The sequence below is a fragment of the Engystomops pustulosus genome, unplaced genomic scaffold (assembly GCF_040894005.1).
Source record: "Engystomops pustulosus unplaced genomic scaffold, aEngPut4.maternal MAT_SCAFFOLD_281, whole genome shotgun sequence".
NCBI classification, from domain to species: Eukaryota; Metazoa; Chordata; class Amphibia; order Anura; family Leptodactylidae; genus Engystomops; species Engystomops pustulosus.
The window spans coordinates 42,501-61,811 of NW_027285160.1; positions in this window are offsets into that span (position 1 = coordinate 42,501).

Below are 19,311 nucleotides of genomic sequence, written 5' to 3' on the forward strand. Positions count from 1 at the left end.
CGCCCGGCAGAGGGCTTGGAGAAGGCTCGCGCGGATCCTCGGCTCGGATCGCCTGGCTTCGCGGGAGCGGCCTTCGGCTAGGGCCGACGACGGCCGGACCGAGCAGATTTGGACCGGGGTGCGGGGCGAGTACCTGCCTCTCTCACGAAGGGAGTGTCACCGGTAAGAAGCCTCTTCCCACGTCTGCTTGCCGACTTACGCTCGCCCCGACGAGAGGCCCAACCGAAAGAGTGGAAAGGGGCAGAGATTTCCAGGGTCGCCCCACCAGGGATGCAATACCCCAGTGCAGGCAGTCGGCCCTGCCCCGAACCTACTCGGTGGTTTGAAGGTTAACCTCTTGGGGAAAAGCAGCGATTCGCCTCGCGGTGCGTGCCTCCGCGGATCTAAACCCCCTCGATCGATGTGGGGCCAGAGGACCCCTTTTCCCCGTACGAAACTGTCAGCTCACCATGGGCTCGACGTCCGTGGGTCGGGGAGTTGAGCGCTTACGCGCGGCGGGACCTTATAACCTGCAGCGGCTGAGGAGCGAAGATTTCCAGGGTGGGCCCCCGGGGATGCCATACCCCGAGCAGCCTGTCGGCCCCGCTCCTAGCACGCTGGCAAGCAATGGAGTCTTCCCCGCGGCAGCCACCGCCTTCGCCCTAGCCTCGCCGTCAGTCGATGAAGAACGTCGTTCGCCCTCCTCTGCTCGGGATTTGGAAACGGCCTGGCCTTCGCCTACTCCGTCGGGCAACTGCCTTCCGCCAGCCCCTTCCCTCGAATCCCCTTCTTCCATTTTAGACCCGATCAGGGGATTGGTCAGCCCAGCCCTGGGGTAGGAAGAGGGGTTGGGGTCGGTTCGGCTTCGGGTGCCCCCGCTCGGCCAAAGGTTCCCCTCGCTTTGGAAGCACGCGAGGTCGCGGAGGGTGTCGGGGTTATTTTCGGCTCCCTGGCTTCGCGGGAGCGGCCTTCGGCTAGGGCCGACGCCGTCCGGCCCGCGCAGATTTGGACCGGGGTCCGGGGCGAGTACCTGCCTCTCTCACGAAGGGAGTGTCACCGGTAAGAAGCCTCTTCCCACGTCTGCTTGCCGACTTACGCTCGCCCCGACGAGAGGCCCAACCGAAAGAGTGGAAAGGGGCAGAGATTTCCAGGGTCGCCCCACCAGGGATGCAATACCCCAGTGCAGACTGTCGGCCCTGCCCCGAACCTACTCGGTGGTTTGAAGGTTAACCTCTTGGGGAAAAGCAGCGATTCGCCTCGCGGTGCGTGCCTCCGCGGATCTAAACCCCCCTCGATCGATGTGGGGCCAGAGGACCCCTTTTCCCCGTACGAAACGGCCGGCTCACCATGGGCTCGACATCCGTGGGTCGGAGAGTTGAGCGCTTACGCGCGGCGGGACCTTATAACCTGCAGCGGCTGAGGAGCGAAGATTTCCAGGGTGGGCCCCCGGGGATGCCATACCCCGAGCAGCCAGTCGGCCCCGCTCCTAGCGCGCTGACGAGCAATGGAGTCTTCCCCGCGGCAGCCACCGCCCTCGCCTCGCCGTCGGTCGATGAAGAGCCGAGTTCGCCCTCCTCTGCTCGGGACTCGGAAACGGCCTGGCCTTCGCCTACTCCGTCGGGCAACTGCCTTCCGCCAGCCCCTTCCCTCGAATCCCCTTCTTCCATTTTAGACCCGATCAGGGGATTGGTCAGCCCAGCCCTGGGGTAGGAAGAGGGGTTGGGGTCGGTTCGGCTTCCGGTGCCCCCGCTCGGCCAAAGGTCCCCTCGCTTTGGAAGCACGCGAGGGTGCCGGGGTTATTTTCGGCTTGACGCCTAAGTCCGGTCCCTGCCGGCTCCCGTCGAGGCCCGCGGTCAAAACCAGCTCCCCGGCTGTCGGAGCCGGAGCCCCGCAGCCCGAGCGGACGCACCGAGTCCCTCATGTAAGGGATAGCCGCCCCTACGGAACGGCCCGGACTGGGACCAGGCTCCCCCAGGCGCCGAAGGGGTGGGTCGGCCGTGTTGCCGAAGCTTAGCCGGCGCTGATGACCGCAGCCCCTAACGACGCCCACAGGCGGGGGAGCCAAGGAGAGCACTAGGAAGACGTGGCGGGGTCGGACGGCTCAATTTCCAGGGTGGGACCCCGGGGGTTCAGTACCCCGGGCATCCGGTCGGTTTCGCCGGCGAGACCCCAAGCCTTCCACGGCCCCCTTCGTGGGTGCAGGGATACCGAGCAGGGTGGCTTAGACGCCAATTCCCCAGAAGTATTAGGGATAGGGTTTGTCCGGGCGCCATCCGCAGCGACAACCTCGCAAAAGAAGCTCTCTTCCACAAAGCACGGGCAACGTTCGGGTGCGAGTGTTGGTCTCCCATGGTCTACCGACTCCCCCGGGCGGCCCAAGCGTTACGCCCACGGCCGGGCCCTCGAGCAGGCGCACCCCTGGTGCCTCTCGTAAGGGAAGGCTACGGTCCTCAACCCCTCGTATGGCGGGGAGGGCGCATTTGAAACGCTAAAGGACGAGCCCTGTTCGGGACCTGGCGGGGATCCGCGGATTGGCGAGAGGGATGGGTCTGCCGTTGGTCAGAGGGGACGCACCCCTGGGACGCAGTTTGGCATTAGCGACCGATGGCCCATCTACGACCATGTACTCCGGGAGCGCCAAGGAGGACGCGGGTGGGCTTTGGGGGCAGACTCAATTTCCAGGGTCTGGGCGCCGGGGGTGCAATACCCTTAAGCGCTCATGTCGGTTTCGTCTGCCGCCCGCCTCTGGCCCGGCTCCTAGTGACGGGTGCTGTGAACGTGCGATCGTGCTTGCGGTTGAAGAGTTCGAAGGCTACCGCTGGGGATAACACGCCCGGGGAATTTAGAAAAACCCCCCCCTCCGCTACAATCTCTGCTTCTGCCGGACTCGGAGGGGAGCCGCCCCGGGGGCGACCGCTCCCTCTCCTCTTCCGCGGCGTGCCGCGCGCTTCGCCGTCAGCAGCGGAGCGAACCTTTTTCTCGGTCCGCAGCTCTTCAGGCGTAGGCGGGCAGCGCTAACAGGGTACACTGGGGACCACTCGACCGCTACCGCTCCTACGGCAGACGACCCTACCTACCGCGGAAGCGCCACGGTGGGTCTAAGCCTCGTCCCCGCGAGGAGCAAGCGGGAGCCGTCCCTTTTCGTGCTGCGGAAATAAACCGTGGACACAGAAGTGTCTGCGCTCTCCGACCGGGCGGGGGGCGATTGGACTTGCCCGAGGGACACTAGGCGAGGCGCTACCGCGGGGAGCCGGAGCTCCTCGCTGGACGCTGCCGCCGCCAACGCCGCCGCCCCCCACCCACGGTACGGTGGAGTACGCCCGTTCCATACGCTTCGTAGCAAACCTCAGCCGAAGCAGAGAGTCCTACCGCTTGTGGCAGGAGCGGGGCCGTGCGAGGACCACACTGGCACCGCGCTACACAACCTTAGGCAGAGGACGACAGCCGCTCACGGGGAGCGGGGGATTGATGCGCGACCAAGACTGAGGCTAAGGAACGCTTTACCATAAACCGGCCGGGGCCAATACCCCTGACCGAGCAAAGTGCCTTGCCCCGCCGGATCGCGCTGTGTCAGATCGATCAAAAGAGCGGAGAGCCGAGACTCTACCGCTGGGAGTTTGTGGAGAACGGCCTGGCTTGCGTCCCGTCCTCCCGCCCTCGACCTCACATGGCTAGCCTCACCCGCCGGGAGCCACCCCATTGGGGACCGTAGGGCGGAGAAGGGGTCTCCGCGTCCGGAATTTTACTTGTGGAGAACGGCCTGGCTTACGTCCCGTCCTCCCGCCCTCGACCTCACATGGCTAGCCTCACCCGCCGGGCGCCACCCCATTGGGGACCGTAGGGCGGAGAAGGGGTCTCCGCGTCCGGAATTTTACTTGTGGAGAACGGCCTGGCTTACGTCCCGTCCTCCCGCCCTCGACCTCACATGGCTAGCCTCACCCGCCGGGCGCCACCCCATTGGGGACCGTAGGGCGGAGAAGGGGTCTCCGCGTCCGGAATTTCTTGTGGAGAACGGCCTGGCTTGCGTCCCGTCCTCCCATGGCTAGCCTCACCCGCCGGGCGCCACCCCATTGGGGACCGTAGGGCGGAGAAGGGGTCTCCGCGTCCGGAATTTCTTGTGGAGAACGGCCTGGCTTACGTCCCGTTCTCCCGCCCTCGACCTCACATGGCTAGCCTACCCCGCCGGGCGCCGCTCCATTGGGGATACGGTACAGCAAAGCGCGACGCCGCACGATGCCAACACTTTGTGCAAAAACCTGGCAGAGTCGACCAAAACCTCGCTTCTTTGACCGGTATTTTTGATGCTTTTCTCTGCCGCCGAAGGTGCACTGAGGGTCGGATCGCCCAAAATTTTTATGTTTTTGTCTGCGGTTCTTCCGAGAGGTGCCCGCCTGGCAGTTCTTTTTCAGCAGCCTTCGAAGGACATCCGGCGGGCAAGCCAGGGGTCGGCAGCCGCCGGCGGTGAGCCTTCCCCGGCAGGAGCAGGGCAGCTCGGACCGCAAAATTTTTTCGACTTTCGCCGAGGCCAAAAGCCCATGCACTTCGAAATCCTGCCCGCAGCGCCGTCTCCTGTCAGACTTCCCATGCCGCCTGCGGTGGTCCTCGCCCGGCAGAGAGAATCCGGAGTCGCCCTCTCACCGGTTCTTTTTCACCATTCCGGAGCTCTGAAATCTGCCGGACACCGAGTGGCCGAGGACGCTTCCAGGAGGGCGGCAGCGAGAGGCAGAGTGCCACCGGTCGGGTCCCCGGTTCTCCCACACTTTGAAAATTTTTCCCCGTTTGTTCTGGTGGGATGGAGAGAGAGCGTGGCTTATGCGCCCTCTGCCCCGCGGTACGCCCTTGGCTAGCCTTACGCCGGTGGTTCGCCAGGCCACCGGCACCTTGTACAGCGGGGTCGGCGTGGCTTATGCGCCCTCTCCCCCGCGGTCCGCCCTGGCTAGCCTTACGCCGGTGGTTCGCCAGGCCACCGGCACCTTGTATGGCGGGGACGGCGTGGCTTATGCGCCCGTCAACCCACCTGCTCGCCCCGGCTAGCCTTTTACCCGGAGGGCGCCACGCTCCGGGTACCAGTGAGCGGCACGAACCCAGTCATACCATGCCGCTCACCTCGCGCCCTCTCCGGCCTCCGCCGCGGAGACCTCCCGCTCTGTTCTGCGGAGAGCGATTATGGGCAAAATCTACAAAGTCCCCGATGGTTAAGGACGTAGACTGTTGAGCGGGACCTACACACTCTTGTAGCCGAAGGGGCTCGCCATTTCCCGCAGAAAATGGATCACCTCCCGCAGAGGAACATGAAATGCCCCTTCCCGCGGGACCCGAAGGACCGCCCTGTCCGAGCAGGCCTCCAGGACCACGGCACGCAAAAGCGACTCAGTCCCGCTGGCATTACAAATCTGACTTAGTGCAAAAACCTGGCAGAGTCGACCAAAACCTCGCTTCTTTGACCGGTATTTTTGATGCTTTTCTCTGCCGCCGAAGGTGCACTGAGGGTGGGATCGGTTCGTTTTGGTCTGCGGTTCTTCCGAGAGGTGCCCGTCTCGGGGTTCTTTTTCAGCAGCCTTCGAAGGCCATCCGGCGGGCAAGCCAGGGGTTGGCAGCCGCCGGCGGTGAGCCTTTCCCGGCAGGAGCAGGGCCGCTCGGACCGCAAAATTTTTTCGACTTTCGCCGAGGCCAAAATCCCATGCACTTTTAAAGCCTGCCCGCCGCGCCGTCTCCTGTCAAACTTCCCATGCCGCCTGCGGTGGTCCTCGCCCGGCAGAGAGAAGCCGGATTCGCCCTCTCACCGGTTCTTTTTCACCATTCCGGAGCTCTGAAATCTGCCGGACACCGAGTGGCCGAGGACGCTTCCAGGAGGGCGGCAGCGAGAGGCAGAGTGCCACCGGTCGGGTCCCCGGTTCTCCCACACTTTGAAAATTTTTCCCCGTTTGTTCTGGTGGGATGGAGAGAGAGCGTGGCTTATGCGCCCTCTGCCCCGCGGTACGCCCTTGGCTAGCCTTACGCCGGTGGTTCGCCAGGCCACCGGCACCTTGTACAGCGGGGTCGGCGTGGCTTATGCGCCCTCTCCCCCGCGGTCCGCCCTGGCTAGCCTTACGCCGGTGGTTCGCCAGGCCACCGGCACCTTGTATGGCGGGGACGGCGTGGCTTATGCGCCCGTCAACCCACCTGCTCGCCCCGGCTAGCCTTTTACCCGGAGGGCGCCACGCTCCGGGTACCAGTGAGCGGCACGAACCCAGTCATATCATGCCGCTCACCTCGCGCCCTCTCCGGCCTCCGCCGCGGAGACCTCCCGCTCTGTTCTGCGGAGAGCGATTACGGGCACAATCTACAAAGTCCCCGATGGTTAAGGACGTAGACTGTTGAGCGGGACCTACACACTCTTGTAGCCGAAGGGGCTCGCCATTTCCCGCAGAAAATGGATCACCTCCCGCAGAGGAACATGAAATGCCCCTTCCCGCGGGACCCGAAGGACCGCCCTGTCCGAGCAGGCCTCCAGGACCACGGCACGCAAAAGCGACTCAGTCCCGCTGGCATTACGGATCTGACTTAGTGCAAAAGCCTGGCAGAGTCGACCAAAACTCCCCTTCTCTGACCGGTATTTTTGCTGCTTCTCTCTGCCGCCGAAGGTGCACTGAAAGTCGGACCGGTCGGTTTTGGTCTGCGGTTCTTCCGAGAGGTGCCCGTCTCGGGGTTCTTTTTCAGCAGCCTTCGAAGGCGATCCGGCGGGCAAGCCAGGGGTTGGCAGCCGCCGGCGGTAAGCCTTCCCCGGCAGGAGCAGGGCAGCTCGGACCGCAAAATTTTTTCGACTTTCGCCGAGGACAAAAAGCCCAGCCACTTAGAAAGCCTGCCGCGGCGCCGTCTCCTGTCAGACGTCCCCGCCGCCTGCGGTGGTCCTCGCCCGGCAGTGAGAAACCAGAGTCGCCCTCTCTCCGGTTCTTTTTCACCATTCCGGAGCTCTGGAATCTGCCGTACTCCGAGTGACCGAGGACGCTTCCAGGAGGGCGGCAGCGAGAGGCAGAGTGCCACCGGTCGGGTCCCCGGTTCTCCCACACTTTGAAATTTTTTCCCCGTTTGTACTGGTGGGATGGAGAGAGAGCGTGGCTTAAGCGCCCTCTGCCCCGCGGTCCGCCCTGGCTAGCCTTACGCCGGTGGTTCGCCAGGCCACCGGCACCTTGTATGGCGGGGACGGCGTGGCTTATGCGCCCGTCAACCCACCTGCTCGCCCCGGCTAGCCTTTTACCCGGAGGGCGCCACGCTCCGGGTACCAGTGAGCGGCACGAACCCAGTCATACCATGCCGCTCACCTCGCGCCCTCTCCGGCCTCCGCCGCGGAGACCTCCCGCTCTGTTCTGCGGAGAGCGATTACGGGCACAATCTACAAAGTCCCCGATGGTTAAGGACGTAGACTGTTGAGCGGGACCTACACACTCTTGTAGCCGAAGGGGCTCGCCATTTCCCGCAGAAAATGGATCACCTCCCGCAGAGGAACATGAAATGCCCCTTCCCGCGGGACCCGAAGGACCGCCCTGTCCGAGCAGGCCTCCAGGACCACGGCACGCAAAAGCGACTCAGTCCCGCTGGCATTACGGATCTGACTTAGTGCAAAAGCCTGGCAGAGTCGACCAAAACTCCCCTTCTCTGACCGGTATTTTTGCTGCTTCTCTCTGCCGCCGAAGGTGCACTGAAAGTCGGACCGGTCGGTTTTGGTCTGCGGTTCTTCCGAGAGGTGCCCGTCTCGGGGTTCTTTTTCAGCAGCCTTCGAAGGCGATCCGGCGGGCAAGCCAGGGGTTGGCAGCCGCCGGCGGTAAGCCTTCCCCGGCAGGAGCAGGGCAGCTCGGACCGCAAAATTTTTTCGACTTTCGCCGAGGACAAAAAGCCCAGCAACTTAGAAAGCCTGCCGCGGCGCCGTCTCCTGTCAGACGTCCCCGCCGCCTGCGGTGGTCCTCGCCCGGCAGAGAGAAGCCGGATTCGCCCTCTCTCCGGTTCTTTTTCACCATTCCGGAGCTCTGAAATCTGCCGTACTCCGAGTGACCGAGGACGCTTCCAGGAGGGCGGCAGCGAGAGGCAGAGTGCCACCGGTCGGGTCCCCGGTTCTCCCACACTTAGAGAATTTTTCGCTTGGTGCTGCTGCGAGGACGTAGGTCTTTCGACCGGGGCAAGCCTGGAGGGCGGTAGCCGGGTTTGGCGCCCTATTCCCGGCTAGCTCTCGGCGGCTTCACCCGGTTGGAGCTCCGACTTCCATGGGCATGTTCCTCACCGGGACCTACGGCAAAGTGTGGCCGAGGGACAGTGACACATTCCCGGGTAGCCTGAGTGGCTGCTCCCGCTGAGCCACTTCCATGGGCATTATTCCTCCCCGGGACTTGCCGCCAAGTCTTGGCCGGGGGACAGTGACACATTCCCGGCTAGCCTGAGTGGCTGCTCCCGCTGAGCCACTTCCATGGGCATTATTCCTCCCCGGGACTTGCCGCCAAGTCTTGGCCGGGGGACAGTGACACATTCCCGGGTAGCCTGAGTGGCTGCTCCCGCTGAGCCACTTCCATGGGCATTATTCCTCCCCGGGACTTGCCGCCAAGTCTTGGCCGGGGGACAGTGACACATTGCCGGGTAGCCTGAGTGGCTGCTCCCGCTGAGCTCTTACTTCCATGGGCATGTTCCTGACCGGGACCAACTACCAAGTGTGGCCGGGTTTCGAGCTCCAAACTCGGCTTGCACTTGGTGGCCAAGGGGGTCCCCTCCGCTCCGGGAAGGGCGCCCTCCAGCGGGCAGACGAGGGTACTTCTAGTCTGCCCGAGCTCCATGGGGCCCCTCTCGCCCCTAGGCTCCCCGCCCAGGGTTCCAGGGTCCCGGCTACAGCCACCCAGCCGAGTCCCATATAGGGTACCGGGCCTGGCAGGAATCATGCCGGAATTAGTGAGACCTCCTCGGCCGCGGCTCAGCCGCAAAACTCCCTTTCGCGGTTCTCTTCCCACCAACTTCCATGGGCATGTTCCTCACCGGGACCTCCGACCAAGTGTGGCCGGGGAACAGTCACCCATGCCCGGGCAGCCTCAGCGAGTGCTCCCGCTGAGGTCAACTTGGAGGTTGGAGCTCCGACTTCCATGGGCACTATTCCTCCCCGGGACCTGCCGCCAAGTCTGGCCGGGGGACAGTGACACATTCCCGGGTAGCCTGAGCGGATGCTCCCGCTGAACTCTTTAGTTCCATGGGCATGTTCCTCATCAGGAACCCAACGACCAAGGGTGGCCGAGGGACAGTGACACATTCTCGGGTAGCCTGAGTGGCTGCTCCCGCTGAGCTACTTCCATGAGCACTATTCCTCCCCGGGACCTGCCGCCAAGTCTGGCCGGGGGACAGTGACACATTCCCGGGTAGCCTGAGTGGCTGCTCCCGCTGAGCTACTTCCATGGGCACTATTCCTCCCCGGGACTTGCCGCCAAGTCTTGGCCGGGGGACAGAGACACATTCCCGGGTAGCCTGAGTGGCTGCTCCCGCTGAGCCACTTCCATGGGCATTATTCCTCCCCGGGACTTGCCGCCAAGTCTTGGCCGGGGGACAGTGACACATTGCCGGGTAGCCTGAGTGGCTGCTCCCGCTGAGCTCTTACTTCCATGGGCATGTTCCTGACCGGGACCAACTACCAAGTGTGGCCGGGTTTCGAGCTCCAAACTCGGCTTGCACTTGGTGGCCAAGGGGGTCCCCTCCGCTCCGGGAAGGGCGCCCTCCAGCGGGCAGACGAGGGTACTTCTAGTCTGCCCGAGCTCCATGGGGCCCCTCTCGCCCCTAGGCTCCCCGCCCAGGGTTCCAGGGTCCCGGCTACAGCCACCCAGCCGAGTCCCATATAGGGTACCGGGCCTGGCAGGAATCATGCCGGAATTAGTGAGACCTCCTCGGCCGCGGCTCAGCCGCAAAACTCCCTTTCGCGGTTCTCTTCCCACCAACTTCCATGGGCATGTTCCTCACCGGGACCTCCGACCAAGTGTGGCCGGGGAACAGTCACCCATGCCCGGGCAGCCTCAGCGAGTGCTCCCGCTGAGGTCAACTTGGAGGTTGGAGCTCCGACTTCCATGGGCACTATTCCTCCCCGGGACCTGCCGCCAAGTCTGGCCGGGGGACAGTGACACATTCCCGGGTAGCCTGAGCGGATGCTCCCGCTGAACTCTTTAGTTCCATGGGCATGTTCCTCATCAGGAACCCAACGACCAAGGGTGGCCGAGGGACAGTGACACATTCTCGGGTAGCCTGAGTGGCTGCTCCCGCTGAGCTACTTCCATGAGCACTATTCCTCCCCGGGACCTGCCGCCAAGTCTGGCCGGGGGACAGTGACACATTCCCGGGTAGCCTGAGTGGCTGCTCCCGCTGAGCTACTTCCATGGGCACTATTCCTCCCCGGGACTTGCCGCCAAGTCTTGGCCGGGGGACAGAGACACATTCCCGGGTAGCCTGAGTGGCTGCTCCCGCTGAGCCACTTCCATGGGCATTATTCCTCCCCGGGACTTGCCGCCAAGTCTTGGCCGGGGGACAGTGACACATTGCCGGGTAGCCTGAGTGGCTGCTCCCGCTGAGCTCTTACTTCCATGGGCATGTTCCTGACCGGGACCAACTACCAAGTGTGGCCGGGTTTCGAGCTCCAAACTCGGCTTGCACTTGGTGGCCAAGGGGGTCCCCTCCGCTCCGGGAAGGGCGCCCTCCAGCGGGCAGACGAGGGTACTTCTAGTCTGCCCGAGCTCCATGGGGCCCCTCTCGCCCCTAGGCTCCCCGCCCAGGGTTCCAGGGTCCCGGCTACAGCCACCCAGCCGAGTCCCATATAGGGTACCGGGCCTGGCAGGAATCATGCCGGAATTAGTGAGACCTCCTCGGCCGCGGCTCAGCCGCAAAACTCCCTTTCGCGGTTCTCTTCCCACCAACTTCCATGGGCATGTTCCTCACCGGGACCTCCGACCAAGTGTGGCCGGGGAACAGTCACCCATGCCCGGGCAGCCTCAGCGAGTGCTCCCGCTGAGGTCAACTTGGAGGTTGGAGCTCCGACTTCCATGGGCACTATTCCTCCCCGGGACCTGCCGCCAAGTCTGGCCGGGGGACAGTGACACATTCCCGGGTAGCCTGAGCGGATGCTCCCGCTGAACTCTTTAGTTCCATGGGCATGTTCCTCATCAGGAACCCAACGACCAAGGGTGGCCGAGGGACAGTGACACATTCTCGGGTAGCCTGAGTGGCTGCTCCCGCTGAGCTACTTCCATGAGCACTATTCCTCCCCGGGACCTGCCGCCAAGTCTGGCCGGGGGACAGTGACACATTCCCGGGTAGCCTGAGTGGCTGCTCCCGCTGAGCTACTTCCATGGGCACTATTCCTCCCCGGGACTTGCCGCCAAGTCTTGGCCGGGGGACAGAGACACATTCCCGGGTAGCCTGAGTGGCTGCTCCCGCTGAGCCACTTCCATGGGCATTATTCCTCCCCGGGACTTGCCGCCAAGTCTTGGCCGGGGGACAGTGACACATTGCCGGGTAGCCTGAGTGGCTGCTCCCGCTGAGCTCTTACTTCCATGGGCATGTTCCTGACCGGGACCAACTACCAAGTGTGGCCGGGTTTCGAGCTCCAAACTCGGCTTGCACTTGGTGGCCAAGGGGGTCCCCTCCGCTCCGGGAAGGGCGCCCTCCAGCGGGCAGACGAGGGTACTTCTAGTCTGCCCGAGCTCCATGGGGCCCCTCTCGCCCCTAGGCTCCCCGCCCAGGGTTCCAGGGTCCCGGCTACAGCCACCCAGCCGAGTCCCATATAGGGTACCGGGCCTGGCAGGAATCATGCCGGAATTAGTGAGACCTCCTCGGCCGCGGCTCAGCCGCAAAACTCCCTTTCGCGGTTCTCTTCCCACCAACTTCCATGGGCATGTTCCTCACCGGGACCTCCGACCAAGTGTGGCCGGGGAACAGTCACCCATGCCCGGGCAGCCTCAGCGAGTGCTCCCGCTGAGGTCAACTTGGAGGTTGGAGCTCCGACTTCCATGGGCACTATTCCTCCCCGGGACCTGCCGCCAAGTCTGGCCGGGGGACAGTGACACATTCCCGGGTAGCCTGAGCGGATGCTCCCGCTGAACTCTTTAGTTCCATGGGCATGTTCCTCATCAGGAACCCAACGACCAAGGGTGGCCGAGGGACAGTGACACATTCTCGGGTAGCCTGAGTGGCTGCTCCCGCTGAGCTACTTCCATGAGCACTATTCCTCCCCGGGACCTGCCGCCAAGTCTGGCCGGGGGACAGTGACACATTCCCGGGTAGCCTGAGTGGCTGCTCCCGCTGAGCTACTTCCATGGGCACTATTCCTCCCCGGGACTTGCCGCCAAGTCTTGGCCGGGGGACAGAGACACATTCCCGGGTAGCCTGAGTGGCTGCTCCCGCTGAGCCACTTCCATGGGCATTATTCCTCCCCGGGACTTGCCGCCAAGTCTTGGCCGGGGGACAGAGACACATTCCCGGGTAGCCTGAGTGGCTGCTCCCGCTGAGCCACTTCCATGGGCATTATTCCTCCCCGGGACTTGCCGCCAAGTCTTGGCCGGGGGACAGTGACACATTGCCGGGTAGCCTGAGTGGCTGCTCCCGCTGAGCTCTTACTTCCATGGGCATGTTCCTGACCGGGACCAACTACCAAGTGTGGCCGGGTTTCGAGCTCCAAACTCGGCTTGCACTTGGTGGCCAAGGGGGTCCCCTCCGCTCCGGGAAGGGCGCCCTCCAGCGGGCAGACGAGGGTACTTCTAGTCTGCCCGAGCTCCATGGGGCCCCTCTCGCCCCTAGGCTCCCCGCCCAGGGTTCCAGGGTCCCGGCTACAGCCACCCAGCCGAGTCCCATATAGGGTACCGGGCCTGGCAGGAATCATGCCGGAATTAGTGAGACCTCCTCGGCCGCGGCTCAGCCGCAAAACTCCCTTTCGCGGTTCTCTTCCCACCAACTTCCATGGGCATGTTCCTCACCGGGACCTCCGACCAAGTGTGGCCGGGGAACAGTCACCCATGCCCGGGCAGCCTCAGCGAGTGCTCCCGCTGAGGTCAACTTGGAGGTTGGAGCTCCGACTTCCATGGGCACTATTCCTCCCCGGGACCTGCCGCCAAGTCTGGCCGGGGGACAGTGACACATTCCCGGGTAGCCTGAGCGGATGCTCCCGCTGAACTCTTTAGTTCCATGGGCATGTTCCTCATCAGGAACCCAACGACCAAGGGTGGCCGAGGGACAGTGACACATTCTCGGGTAGCCTGAGTGGCTGCTCCCGCTGAGCTACTTCCATGAGCACTATTCCTCCCCGGGACCTGCCGCCAAGTCTGGCCGGGGGACAGTGACACATTCCCGGGTAGCCTGAGTGGCTGCTCCCGCTGAGCTACTTCCATGGGCACTATTCCTCCCCGGGACTTGCCGCCAAGTCTTGGCCGGGGGACAGTGACACATTCCCGGGTAGCCTGAGTGGCTGCTCCCGCTGAGGTACTTCCATGAGCACTATTCCTCCCCGGGACTTGCCGCCAAGTCTTGGCCGGGGGACAGTGACACATTCCCGGGTAGCCTGAGTGGCTGCTCCCGCTGAGCTCCGACTTCCATGGCCATGTTCCTCACCGGGACCTCCGACCAAGCCTGGCCGGGTTTCGAGCTCCAAACTCGGCTTGCACTTGGTGGCCAAGGGGGTCCCCTCCGCTCCGGAAAGGGCGCCCTCCAGCGGGCAGACGAGGGTACTTCTAGTCTGCCCGAGCTCCATGGGGCCCCTCTCGCCCCTAGGCTCCCCGCCCAGGGTTCCAGTGTCCCGGCTACAGCCACCCAGCCGAGTCCCATATAGGGTACCGGGCCTGGCAGGAATCATGCCGGAATTAGTGAGACCTCCTCGGCCGCGGCTCAGCCGCAAAACTCCCTTTCGCGGTTCTCTTCCCACCAACTTCCATGGGCATGTTCCTCACCGGGACCTCCGACCAAGTGTGGCCGGGGAACAGTCACCCATGCCCGGGCAGCCTCAGCGAGTGCTCCCGCTGAGGTCAACTTGGAGGTTGGAGCTCCGACTTCCATGGGCACTATTCCTCCCCGGGACCTGCCGCCAAGTCTGGCCGGGGGACAGTGACACATTCCCGGGTAGCCTGAGCGGATGCTCCCGCTGAACTCTTTAGTTCCATGGGCATGTTCCTCATCAGGAACCCAACGACCAAGGGTGGCCGAGGGACAGTGACACATTCTCGGGTAGCCTGAGTGGCTGCTCCCGCTGAGCTACTTCCATGAGCACTATTCCTCCCCGGGACCTGCCGCCAAGTCTGGCCGGGGGACAGTGACACATTCCCGGGTAGCCTGAGTGGCTGCTCCCGCTGAGCTACTTCCATGGGCACTATTCCTCCCCGGGACTTGCCGCCAAGTCTTGGCCGGGGGACAGTGACACATTCCCGGGTAGCCTGAGTGGCTGCTCCCGCTGAGGTACTTCCATGAGCACTATTCCTCCCCGGGACTTGCCGCCAAGTCTTGGCCGGGGGACAGTGACACACACCCGGGTAGCCTGAGTGGCTGCTCCCGCTGAGCTCCGACTTCCATGGCCATGTTCCTCACCGGGACCTCCGACCAAGCCTGGCCGGGTTTCGAGCTCCAAACTCGGCTTGCACTTGGTGGCCAAGGGGGTCCCCTCCGCTCCGGGAAGGGCGCCCTCCAGCGGGCAGACGAGGGTACTTCTAGTCTGCCCGAGCTCCATGGGGCCCCTCTCGCCCCTAGGCTCCCCGCCCAGGGTTCCAGGGTCACGGATCCAACCACCATGCCGAGTCCGGTTTGGGGACCGGGAATGGCAGGAATCAAGCCGGGATCGGTGCGCCCTCCTCGGCCGCGGCTTAGCGCAAAAACTCCCTTTCGCGGTTCTCTTCCCTTCAACTTCCATGGGCACGTTCCACACCGGGACCTACGACCAAGTGAGCCCGGGGAACAGTCACCCATGCCCGGGCAGCCTCAGCAAGTGCTCCCGCTGAGGGCAATTTGGAGTTTGGAGCTCCGACTTCCATGGGCATGTTCCTCACCGGGACCTACGACCAAGCGTGGCCGAGAACAGTGACACATTCCCGGGTAAGCTTGAGCGGCTGCTCCCGCTGAACTCTTACTTCCATGGGCATGTTCCTCATCAGAAACCCAACGACCAAGTGTGGCCGAGGGACAGTGACACATTCACGGGTAGCCTCAGCAGCTGCTCCCGCTGAGCTACTTCCATGGGCACTATTCCTCCCCGGGACTTGCCGCCAAGTCTGGCCGGGGGACAGTGACACATTCCCGGGTAGCCTGAGTGGCTGCTCCCGCTGAGCTACTTCCATGGGCACTCTTCCTCCCCGGGACTTGCCGCCAAGTCTTGGCCGGGGGACAGTGACACATTCCCGGGTAAGCCTGAGCGGCTGCTCCCGCTGAACTCTTACTTCCATGGGCACTATTCCTCCCCGGGACTTGCCGCCAAGTCTTGGCCGGGGGACAGTGACACATTCCCGGGTAGCCTGAGTGGCTGCTCCCGCTGAGCTCCGACTTCCATGGCCATGTTCCTCACCGGGACCTCCGACCAAGCCTGGCCGGGTTTCGAGCTCCAAACTCGGCTTGCACTTGGTGGCCAAGGGGGTCCCCTCCGCTCCGGGAAGGGCGCCCTCCAGCGGGCAGACGAGGGTACTTCTAGTCTGCCCGAGCTCCATGGGGCCCCTCTCGCCCCTAGGCTCCCCGCCCAGGGTTCCAGGGTCACGGATCCAACCACCATGCCGAGTCCGGTTTGGGGACCGGGAATGGCAGGAATCAAGCCGGGATCGGTGCGCCCTCCTCGGCCGCGGCTTAGCGCAAAAACTCCCTTTCGCGGTTCTCTTCCCTTCAACTTCCATGGGCACGTTCCACACCGGGACCTACGACCAAGTGAGCCCGGGGAACAGTCACCCATGCCCGGGCAGCCTCAGCAAGTGCTCCAGCTGAGGTCAATTTGGAGTTTGGAGCTCCGACTTCCATGGGCATGTTCCTCACCGGGACCTACGACCAAGCGTGGCCGAGAACAGTGACACATTCCCGGGTAAGCCTTAGCGGCTTCTCCCGCTGAGCTCCTACTTCCATGAGCACTATTCCTCCCCGGGACTTGCCGCCAAGTCTTGCCTGGGGGGACAGTGACACATTCCCGGGAAGCCTGTGCGGCTGCTCCCGCTAGGCTCTTACTTCCATGGGCATTATTCCTCCCCGGGACTTGCCGCCAAGTCTGGCCGGGGGACAGTGACTCTTGGCCGGATAGGCCAAGTGGCTTCTCCCGCTGACTTGCCCCTTTGGAAGTAGTAGCTCCTACTTCCATGGGCATTATTCCTCCCCGGGACCTACTGCCAAGTGTGGCCGGTGAACAGTGACCCTTGGCCGGATAGGCCAACTGGCTTCTCCCGCTGACTTGCCCCTTTGGAAGTAGTAGCTCCTACTTCCATGGGCATTATTCCTCCCCAGGACCTACAGCCAAGTGTGGCCGGGGAACAGTGACTCTTGGCCGGATAGGCCAAGTGGCTTCTCCCGCTGACTTGACCCTTTGGAAGTAGAGGCTCCTACTTCCATGGGCATTATTCCTCCCCGGGACCTACTGCCAAGTGTGGCCGGGGAACAGTGACCCTTGGCCGGATAGGCCAAGTGGCTTCTCCCGCTGACTTGCCCCTTTGGAAGTAGTAGCTCTTACTTCCATGGGCATTATACCTCTCGGGGACTTAGAGCCAAGTGTCTTCACCCTTTGAAGGTAGTAGCTCCTACTTCCATGGGCATTATTCCTCCCCGGGACCTACTGCCAAGTGTGGCCGGGGAACAGTGACCCTTGGCCGGGTAGGCCAAGTGGCTTCTCCCGCTGACTTGCCCCTTTGGAAGTAGTACCTCCTACTTCCATGGGCATTATTCCTCCCCGGGACCTACTGCCAAGTGTGGCCGGGGAACAGTGACCCTTGGCCGAATAGGCCAAGTGGCTTCTCCCGCTGACTTGCCCCTTTGGAAGTAGTAGCTCTTACTTCCATGGGCATTATACCTCTCGGGGACTTAGAGCCAAGTGTCTTCACCCTTTGAAGGTAGTAGCTCCTACTTCCATGGGCATTATTCCTCCCCGGGACCTACTGCCAAGTGTGGCCGGGGAACAGTGACCCTTGGCCGGGTAGGCCAAGTGGCTTCTCCCGCTGACTTGCCCCTTTGGAAGTAGTAGCTCCTACTTCCATGGGCATTATTCCTCCCCGGGACCTACTGCCAAGTGTGGCCGGGGAACAGTGACCCTTGGCCGGATAGGCCAACTGGCTGCTCCCGCTGACTTGCCCCTTTGGAAGTAGGAGCTCTTACTTCCATGGGCATTATACCTCTCGGGCACTTAGAGCCAAGTGTCTTCACCCTTTGGAGGTAGTAGCTCCTACTTCCATGGGCATTATTCCTCCCCGGGATCTACTGACAAGTGTGGCCGGGGAACAGTGACCCTTGGCCGGATAGGCCAAGTGGCTTCTCCCGCTGACTTGCCCCTTTGGAAGTAGTAGCTCCTACTTCCATGGGCATTATTCCTCCCCGGGACCTACAGCCAAGTGTGGCCGGGGAACAGTGACTCTTGGCCGTATAGGCCAAGTGGCTTCTCCCGCTGACTTGCCCCTTTGGAAGTAGTAGCTCCTACTTCCATGGGCATTATTCCTCCCCGGGACCTACTGCCAAGTGTGGCCGGGGAACAGGGACCCTTGGCCGGGTAGACCAAGTGGCTTCTCCCGCTGACTTGCCCCTTTGGAAGTAGAGGCTCCTACTTCCATGGGCATTATTCCTCCCCGGGACCTACTGCCAAGTGTGGCCGGGGAACAGGGACCCTTGGCCGGGTAGACCAAGTGGCTTCTCCCGCTGACTTGCCCCTTTGGAAGTAGAGGCTCCTACTTCCATGGGCATTATTCCTCCCCGGGACCTACTGCCAAGTGTGGCCGGGGAACAGTGACCCTTGGCCGGATAGGCTAAGTGGCTTCTCCCGCTGACCTGCCCCTTTGGAAGTAGTAGCTCCTACTTCCATGGGCATTATTCCTCCCCGGGACCTACTGCCAAGTGTGGCCGGGGAACAGTGACCCTTGGCCGGATAGGCCAACTGGCTGCTCCCGCTGACTTGCCCCTTTGGAAGTAGGAGCTCCTACTTCCATGGGCATTATTCCTCCCCGGGACCTACTGCCAAGTGTGGCCGGGGAACAGTGACTCTTGGCCGGATAGGCCAAGTGGCTTCTCCCGCTGACTTGCCCCTTTGGAAGTAGTAGCTCCTACTTCCATGGGCATTATTCCTCCCCGGGACCTACTGCCAAGTGTGGCCGGGGAACAGTGACCCTTGGCCGGATAGGCCAAGTCGCTTCTCCCGCTGACTTGCCCCTTTGGAAGTAGTAGCTCCTACTTCCATGGGCATTATTCCTCCCCGGGACCTACTGCCAAGTGTGGCCGGGGAACAGTGACCCTTGGCCGGATAGGCCAAGTGGCTTCTCCCGCTGACTTGCCCCTTTGGAAGATATAGCTCTTACTTCCATGGGCATTATACCTCTCGGGGACTTAGAGCAGAGTGTCTTCACCCTTTGAAGGTAGTAGCTCCTACTTCCATGGGCATTATTCCTCCCCGGGACCTACTGCCAAGTGTAGCCGGGGAACAGTGACCCTTGGCCGGATAGGCCAAGTGGCTTCTCCCGCTGACTTGCCCCTTTGGAAGTAGTAGCTCCTACTTCCATGGGCATTATTCCTCCCCGGGACCTACTGCCAAGTGCGGCCGGGGAACAGTGACCCTTGGCCGGATAGGCCGAGTGGCTTCTCCCGCTGACTTGACCCTTTGGAAGTAGAGGCTCCTACTTCCATGGGCATTATTCCTCATCGGGACCTACAGCCAAGTGTGGCCGGGGGACAGTGACATGTGGCCGGATAGGCCGAGTGGCTTCTCCCGCTGACTTGCCCCTTTGGAAGTAGTAGCTCCTACTTCCATGGGCATTATTCCTCCCCGGGACCTACTGCCAAGTGTGGCCGGGGAACAGTGACCCTTGGCCGGATAGGCCAAGTCGCTTCTCCCGCTGACTTGCCCCTTTGGAAGTAGTAGCTCCTACTTCCATGGGCATTATTCCTCCCCAGGAGCTACTGCCAAGTGTGGCCGGGGAACAGTGACCCTTGGCCGGATAGGCCAAGTGGCTTCTCCCGCTGACTTGCCCCTTTGGAAGATATAGCTCTTACTTCCATGGGCATTATACCTCTCGGGGACTTAGAGCCAAGTGTCTTCACCCTTTGAAGGTAGTAGCTCCTACTTCCATGGGCATTATTCCTCCCCGGGACCTACTGCCAAGTGTAGCCGGGGAACAGTGACCCTTGGCCGGATAGGCCAAGTGGCTT